The following is a 9,564-nucleotide window of genomic DNA, read 5'->3' as shown; positions in this document are numbered from 1 at the left end:
AGGGAGGGAGGGAGGGAGGGAGGGAGGGGAGAGGAGAGAGCAGTCATAGAAGCGGTGTGGTTGCGGGGGTGACGTACGGTTCTCGTGGTAGCATAAAACGGCACGTTTGAATCGACGTAGCCGGCACGCGAAACGTATAATTTCGGGCAATAATTCCTGGCCACGGACGATTTGAGGCGAATCGGCGCGTGCTTCCGGATGGTCGAGTCTCCCTTCGATCCGCCGCCGGTGTACCAACACCGGGTACCATCGCGGCCGGTATAGCGTGCTCCGCGGGCGGAGACATCGGGGAAAAAAAGGACCACCCATAAAATTGAATCGATCGACTAAATCACCGCCAAAGATTGCCCGCGGTATCCACGGCAGAGAACGACGTAACGTCCCGTGGATTTCGCTCCAGGTGCATTATTTTACTCTGAGAAATCGATGCCGCCCTGTCCTTACTTTGTCACGTGTCGCGCGTGATCGTAAGGAGAATCCGTAAGACGGAAAATTGTCATGGCGCGCATAAGAGCCATAAAGTTACATAACTGCGATAACGGATTTCGATGAGAAGGAAGGAAATACAGCCGGACGATAATGGAGTTCCGATACTTCATCGTTCAAGTATCACTCGGCGTGTACAGCAGCTACATAACTGAGAGCAAATTTTTCTACTCAAATTTCTCTAACTCACCGAAATACGTGGAACTCGGGTTCGCGCCGGTCACGTTCCGCTGCAGATCTGGAACAGAAAAATGTGGTTTTGCTCATTAGATATAGAAATATAAGTAATATAATAGTAATATAGGAAATAGGAGTAATTTACAAGGAATAAATTACAAGGAATGGAATCTCACTCGAAATCGCGAGAGTGAATGTTTCACTCGAGCTTAGAGTGAATTAGTGTGAGTTTATATGAAGCGAATGTTTCACTCGATTAGTGCGAATATGTTTCTGTGACAATGAAGTACATCACTCTTCAGTTTTGAGTGAAAATATTCACTCGACAATTCAGAGCGGAGGATTCGTTCTACATGAGTGAAAAAATCATTCGAATTCGAGTGATTCAGTAGTCATTTCTTTTTTGGGGTGAATCTTCATTCCAAAAAAATTAGAGGGTAAAGTTTCGCCGATTAGATACGAAGATTAAGGACTGGACGAGTGAATACGCAATACGAGATATGAACGTGTCAACCCTTTGCGATCGTCGTAATTCAGCAACTTTTATTCCGAGACTCGTACCCGGTATAGTATTCAGTATATCCGGATATATAGCGGTTCCCCCAATCGCGAAAAGTTAAAAGCAAGAGAGTGCGGAAAATTTATAAACCTACCTTCGAGTCGGCTCTGCTCGGCCCGAACCGGATCCTCCGGCACGGCATCCGCCACTCAAATTGCACCCCCGAGAACCGCATCATCCAGCATGGTCACAAGCTCCAGCAGATCTGAAGCAGAAAGCAAGTTCTCCGGTTTGTTATATGAGTAGATACCAACGTATCGAGAATACGAGAATCGTATGTTTCTTCTTCAAACTAATAAAAATGAAAAGTGGTAAAGTCACCCTTAAAAAATATTCCATCTTGCTGCCACTGTTCGTGGATTCTGGCACAATGATCGCGCGTGCAGAGTAATGTAACGCGTTTCACACACGCTTCGGTTGATTTGGAAAAATCGGAAATAACGAGCGACGTCTTTCAATGCGTTCACCCTCGTGTCAATGGCTATTATGATCGCTTGGCTCTTGTACATTGCGTGCCTGTTCCAACGAGATACTGTTCACGTGACCTTCAATAGTGATTGAAAGCGCCGTTATGTTACCTCTGCACTTATTTCACTTAGTTTTCTTTCTCTATGTCGCGGAATTGATAGTATATATTACTTCATTGCATTTAATTACCTCGCCAGACACATTTTCAAATTGTCAAAACGAACCATCTTCGATGAAGCCGCGAGTTTCTCGTGGCTTCCCGTAAAAGCAAGCAGCTGCTTACATCGAGATAGCTGATCAGCATCGCGGGCAAGGGTTAAATTTAACGATCAGCTCAACTCTTTGAGAATCGCTTTTAGGAAGTAAAACTGTTCAACTAATTTATTCTCACGGTAATCGCGTTAATGAGAGTTCTTTTTTTCACGCAAGTCATATCACGAGCACCATTTCATCAGTGGCAAGCGTCTTTTCTCTCTCTCTCTCTCTCTCTCTCTTGAAATATCCGCTTCGCAATTGCGTTGATTGTTTATTTGCAATCGGTACTATCTGCGGGAAGGATTCCGATGATAACAACGCGCATTGATGCTCCCAACGGAAAGCATCGTTTCGCACTCTCAGACGGCGGAATGGCTTTTCAATCTCGGTGGGCTTTTTATTTTTTCTCTTTTTTTTTTTTCTTTTAGTAAAGGGACTCCGATGAGAAATCGTGGGCGCAACGATGATCGATGCGTCCGCCGATAGAACGAGAAAGAGAAAGAGAGGAGAGAAGAAAAAGCCCTGTACATATTCCCGATGCGTTATCGGGCCAGGATGGACGGACGGATCTACATCAGGGTAATCACGGCTATACGTCATACGGAAAGAGCTTATATACGCGTGTGTATAGATTCATCGACGAGTCTCTTTTTCCTTCTCCTTCTCTCTCTCTCTCTCTCTGTATTTCGCTTCACCCTCCGACGGAACATTTCTCGTGGGGGCGCGAGCAAAAATCACGGATGCTAAATTAGGCGTCCGCCCCGTACAGGCGTATCCTCACATTTATCAGGAAGAACAAAGATCTAGTGCTTCTCTCGCGATACGGATTCGTCGGACACGACTCTGTGTGCGCGCTGGGAATTTCCAAAAATAGCCGAGATTAAATCACGCAATTGTGTCTAATGATCCAACTGCGATATCGTTGATGAGCACACGTGCGGGTTAATTGACCCGCGCAAGAACGTAATATCAGAGCCAGTCCTCGGCCAGTCCTCGGCCAGTAAAACTCCCGAATCATATGTTTATCCAGCGGCGGAAACGAGGCCAAACACGTGTGCGTGGTGCGTATTTCAATTTCGTGCCGTTGGCTGAACCCACTCCTCGCCTCCGAGATCCTTTCAGCCTGTCCCAAAAATAAAGGCGAAATAAAAGTTATAATGACCCAGGCAGCGGCACTCCTTTATTTAAACCCGGGAAGCAAACTAGTTCCACGACGTAGTTTGACCTATATACGTGCACGTGTGCGAATTTGCCGGAAGGTCGAGCGGGGCATCATCTCACTCTTTGTCCGACTGGATCGTATGTAAATGCCCGTGTACGTATGTGGGTATGCGTGTTGGCGCGTAATAGGGGCCCTTTAGGGGAAAGAGAGAGAGAGAGAGAGAAAGAAAGAAAGAGAGAAAAAGAGACCTTGGGCCCCGCATGCCTGGCTGCCTGCTTCCCAGCTGTCGCTCGTGCACAAGAGGATCCTGTGTTTCTGCCTTTCCCCTCGCGAATTATCGCGACCTTGAGTCTCTAACGCGCCGTCAGAAAACGGCACGTGCGGACTTCCGAAGGACGCGGGGATACGTTCGTGCGCAATTAACGCTTAATCTACAAACGTAAAATCTGGAACAACGGGCGATAACATCAAACGCCAATATTCCACGAAGTTAATAATCTAATTTGCGCGACTGAGACATTCACGACGTCAAAACTGAAGAAAGATACGCGCGATTTGTTTATCAGAAATCTTTTCTCTAAAAAAAAAAAAAAAAAAAAAAAAAAAAAAAAAAAAAAAAAAAAAAAAAAAAAAAAAAAAAAAAAAAAAAAAAAAAAAAAAAAAAAAAAAAAAAAAAAAAAAAAAAAAAAAAAAAAAAAAAAAAAAAAAAAAAAAAAAAAAAAAAAAAAAAAAAAAAAAAAAAAAAAAAAAAAAAAAAAAAAAAAAAAAAAAAAAAAAAAAAAAAAAAAAAAAAAAAAAAAAAAAAAAAAAAAAAAAAAAAAAAAAAAAAAAAAAAAAAAAAAAAAAAAAAAAAAAAAAAAAAAAAAAAAAAAAAAAAAAAAAAAAAAAAAAAAAAAAAAAAAAAAAAAAAAAAAAAAAAAAAAAAAAAAAAAAAAAAAAAAAAAAAAAAAAAAAAAAAAAAAAAAAAAAAAAAAAAAAAAAAAAAAAAAAAAAAAAAAAAAAAAAAAAAAAAAAAAAAAAAAAAAAAAAAAAAAAAAAAAAAAAAAAAAAAAAAAAAAAAAAAAAAAAAAAAAAAAAAAAAAAAAAAAAAAAAAAAAAAAAAAAAAAAAAAAAAAAAAAAAAAAAAAAAAAAAAAAAAAAAAAAAAAAAAAAAAAAATGCAGAAAATCCACGGCGAAGCGGCGGCAAGGAATTTGTCCAGAACTTGATTTTTTGCTTTTCCAAAAACGAATCGATTTTGCGAAATCGCGTTTGCTGTTATTTGAATTATTTCTTTCGAGCATCCTCGACCGATGCGCGTTCGCCGCGTGCGAATTCTAAACACGCAGCGTATGCGCCGCGCCGTCGTTACTTTCTTACCGGCGCGCGAGTTCAACATCGCCAGGTTGATGAAGATCTCGACCAGAGCGCGGGGAGGACTCCGGCCGCGTGAAACTCGTGGAATTCCATTCCGAGCGTTCTGGCTATCGGCCCGGTGCATCGTAATCTCGGGCAACGCCATTAGACGTAAACAGCTGAATCCAACGTGGAGAGAGATCCTCCATGTCGGCAGTGGCCCCTCTCGATCAAGCGCACTTCTATCTATCATGCCGATCGACTCGCGCGTGTGATAAATCACCTCGATCGCTCCTTTTATAGCGGACGATGTTCCAAAGACGGACGTCCTGCGCTTAACAAGAAAGTGTGCCGGAGAAAAATTTCAGACGCGAAGAGGAACTTTCGATCATCGGCTGAAAAACGCGAGGAACGAGTTTTTCAAGCGGCGTTTGCGAAAACCGGTATTACGATATTTCGCTGAATAAAAGGAGAGGCGAAAGGGGAGTTCGATCGAGAGCACCACGAATAACGCGAAGTATTGTCGAACGGTGGGCGTCTTAACAGAGTCGTTCCACGACAGCGGACATTCAGGGAATTGTATCGGATGTGCGTCTCTCTCTCTCTCTCTCTCTCTCTCTCTCTCTCTCTCTCTGCTAGACGATCGACGAATATAGGAGATATCGAGGGTACTGAAATTATGGCACGACGAACAGTCCTCGAAAGGACCCCGGGGGCATTGGATCATTATTTTCACGGAAGGCGGCTGCTCAATGGTCCGCGATCCCTCACGCGGCGATCGACGATATTACGAATCCGCCCTTAATCGGAACAGCTCGCCGAAACACATCAATTCGTTCTACAAATCGCGGCGCGTCGAAAGAAGACCCGGATGAAGATATTACTAGACAGATTACGCACAATACATGTGTACAAGATGAGTAGAAAACCAATACCCGATTGTTCCTTAGGCAGCGCTCAGTGGCAAACAATATTAAATTAACGAGATTAAAAGTCGGAGGCACTGATCTCGAAACAGGGCAGAAATAGAAAAATTATTATTCTTTTGCCAAGAAATGTTTCTGTGTTAAGTTCGGGGGGAAAAGACCAGTAAGAATCGAAGCGTAGTATAGCGCAATAAAGCAATGCGTAGTATATCGTAATAAACCGATGCGTAATATAGCGCAATAAGCCAATTTAACACAGCTTAAAGTCAATGTATTATTTCTTTGTAGTCGATAATATGTGATGAAATTGTATCCGATCCACACACACCACACATACACGCACACACACACAGTCCAATGGTACAATAAAATAGTACACTGACTTTAAGTTGTGTTAAATTGATTTAATTGATTTGTATTGGCTCTTATATTGGTCCTTGTATTCTGTATTTTGATTGTGAAGCAGAGAGTATCGCTATATTGAATTTTTGTTTCTATATTATTTCAGTTGAAAAATCTACAGTTGAGAGAGAGAGAGAGAGAGAGAGAGAGAGAGAGAGAGAGAGAGAGAGAGAAGCGCCATTTATGGTCTATTGTGCAAATGCATTTATTTGCACAAAATGTCTCTTTGCCGTTAAATCAATATTTGAATAATCCAAACAATTGAACGCGCGTACACAACGTCGAGAATGTCGATGTCACAAAACGTGTTTCGAGAGAGCCGCGTCCCTTCTTACAAACTGCGCGCAATCTTTTTCTCGGAGAAAGAGAAAGGATAGGCAGAGGGGTGCGAAAAAAAGATTCTTCGTGAGCTAATTCGCGAGAGATTCTCTCGCGGGTCATTCCGAGTATGGGTGAAACTTCCTGCGTGGCTGTAGCTGCGAGACGCTCAGGCGCCATATCTGAAATTCTGATGCTCGGATTGTTTCGCTAAATCAAGAGAAATGTGGCCCCGGTGAGTTTCAACGCGGCGAAATATCGCGCCACCCCCGTCGGCGCGCCGTGTAAGCCACCTTCATCCCCCCGCGTTCCTGGGGGTCGCGCGTGTGTTTACGGCTAAATCACTTTTGTTCTCGTCGGATGTCGCTCCGCCAGCGGCATTCATATTTTCACCTCCTCCTTCTCGCCTCGATGCTATCCCGAAAGATACGCAAGACATATGGTCGATTTGAAGGGAATTTTGGACGCGGGGGGAACGCAAAGACACAGGCGCGTTCAGCTTCATCGTTAATATATATTTTCGATGTGTTATACGAATAAATACTATAAAAGAGACACGACTGATACGAAATTATGATTGTGTGTATTACAATTTTATGCGTGCTCTTGCGCATCTGAGTCTACCTGTCGCATTAATAAAGCTTACGAGTAAACTGTTTGCACGGAAGAAAGGCCTTTGTTCTTTCTCAGCCTCTGTGCTGATTGGAAAAGCATTTCTTCCGTTTCTGTTCACGCGAGCCACGCTTTCCAGATTTATACGGGATCGAAAGCTGCATAATGCATTTGAGAAACTTGAATGAAGTATACCTCCGCTCGAGGCTTGAACACATTTGTCTAAGTTTAAATCCGATTGTCATCGCGATTCATGTATGCCGCGTACATACATATGGAAGAGAAATGCACAGCATCCTGGGAGTTGCAAAGTTTTTCTATTACCGGGTAACAATAGGCCTAGACGGCAGGGGAAGATTTGTGATCGAGATATCGAAAGAAAAAAGAGGAAAGGAAGGAAAAAGGACGTTTCCGAGAGTGAAGAATCGTCGATTTTAATGGCCCTTTGTTAGACGCGGCTGTTCGCGGCGAGGAAAAGAAAATCAATACTGAGCCTCGTCTTGGGAAGAGAGACCCATTTAATCCCTCGTTAAGTTCATCTAGGCGTATTATTCCCGACGAATTTGCTTCGGCAAGCAGAGTTATCGAAAAAAGAATTTCGAAACGTTAATGCGGCGAGCGCAGAAATGTTTTAACTTAATTGTCGCGCGCGCGCGCGCAATTACAAGTGCACATCGCGTCCTAGGAATTTACACATGTTCCCTCTACCCTCCTTTTATCTGTCCTTCTCTCGGCAGGAATTCTCATGGCTCTTTGAAAATGGGGATGCACCAATACGTAGACGCGTTTCGCTCGACCGCCGCAATAACTCAGGGCCCTTTTTAGATGCGATCGTGGATGATTTAGCGCGCATTGTAGCACTGTTCGCACGTTGAATTTATGACGATTGCGCCCTGTGCCGTAACCGGTATAGTGGTAACAACCACCATTCTCGTTACACCCATTATGCCGTGACTATTTTTACGGGTGCATCTTTTTACGGGTCCAAAAGCGCGAGAGGAAAGGGCGGGCGGGCGGTGGGAACGGGAGAGAGATAGGACATTTCGACTACCTGCTCCCATTGTCTGAAAGTGGAGCAGTTCTCGAGTTCCATCACTTTATTCCTTGCTCTCTCTGTCTCTCTCTCTCTCTCCCTCTTTCTCTCCTCTTTCTTTTTCTCTCAATGGAGTATCACAAAGTCTCGCTCTATGAGACTCCACATGGAATCGCGGAAGGGCAATCCAGTTTATAGAGCGCTTTTAATTTTTCCTTCGGCTGTCACGTCGAATCAACGCGTTCTCATCATCTATGCCGAAAAACAGAAGAGAAAACAAGGGACCTAACAGACGAAAACAAAGTTACCCTCCGGCCTAAGTTACGGCACCTGTTTTCGGTTTTCGATTTCTCAAGCTTTGTTTTGACATGGACATTACAATCGGTGTGTATATGTTTTTGTGTTACTTGTAAATAACGTATTATGCCGACAGCATCTATCCAGTTTCTCAAGTAGTTTCCTCTTTGTGTAACTTTTGTTCTTTTAAGTTATAATTAACGTTTTGCTGACGTAATTTCCGGCCAAAATAGGCGGCCCTTTGAACTTAATTATCGATATGCCCGCTGCAGATTCCGGATTATTCACAATGAAAGCAGGAAGATAGCTACGGAAGATGAATACAAAGACGCTACGAAAATGACATAATTATACGATATCGCGTGTCAGAGAACGCAGTCTCGATCGATAAACGATATTAACAGAGCGTCGTGAAACCGATGCATTTCTTCGTCAATTCTGCGCGATAATAAGGTTTAACGAATCCATTAGCAAATTGAAAGTGATTAATAGGTTGAAGGAACCTTCAGAAACACGTTAATCATCAAAAGTACACACAACTACGAGTTTGAGTAAAACACATGCTGTGAGAGTAAATAAGCGAAAGGCGGGGAGGAAACAAAGGAAGGAGGGTGAGCGAGCCGCCGCGAGCGGTCGCGTAAGCGTCCCGCAAAATTGCAAATCGTGTCGCGGCGCGGCAACCGAAAACCGGAACGAACCACGCGCGTTTTGCGATGCGAAAAAATTTACGGCACTTTGAAAGCGCGCGCATGCACGCACGCACGCACGCGTGCAATTGCAACCCGGGGCGACGAGACAAAGAAACTCGCTCGGTTCGCTGAACACCATTCACGGAAGGTGCATGCGTTGGAAAGCGACGCGCTAATAAAACTGCGACCTTTAAACGAATTTAAATTAGGCGGGTTGCGCTCGACGAGCGGCATCTGCGGCAAGCTTATGTGGGTCACCCCGCTCTGTTCGCCGATTCCATCGACCTGCCGTACACCGGCTGGAATCCCACACGCAATTAAATACAATATTTATTGCGTAGTCGAAAGTATTGTAGACGCGCCGGCGTACTCGTCGCGGCTCGCTTTTGCACGTTGAGGCTTGTCGTCGCCCGTACCTGCATAACATCCACGCAAATTACATAATTATCCCTGCATGTTTCTTACGTAAGCCGCAGTGCAGCAAGGGCAGGCGAAATTACACACGCACTAGCGTTGGAAATTTTCGCGAGGCGTTCGCTCTGAAGTACAATCTGTACATTCTTCACTAGAAAATGTTATATTTATAACTGACGGTTTAGTTAGAGAAGTGTTATGCACCGCAATCAGTAAAATTGCGCTGAAGGGATCAGTTAATAGTAGCGATTGTTGTCATTATTAGCGCAATTTGCAAACACGAACGGTGCCGTCGCACGCAAATCACATGAAAGCTGTCAATCGGCGCAAACGCAAAAAGTTAAATCTCACTCAACATATAAGGAATTTTGTATATTACAGATTCTACAGTGACATCTTACTTCCACCAGTCAAGATCAATGAGATGTAAGA

This window comes from Odontomachus brunneus, unplaced genomic scaffold, assembly GCF_010583005.1.
Source record: "Odontomachus brunneus isolate Ranch 3 - 2012 unplaced genomic scaffold, Obru_v1 Obru_scaffold_017, whole genome shotgun sequence".
NCBI classification, from domain to species: Eukaryota; Metazoa; Arthropoda; class Insecta; order Hymenoptera; family Formicidae; genus Odontomachus; species Odontomachus brunneus.
This window is presented reverse-complemented; position numbering follows the sequence as displayed.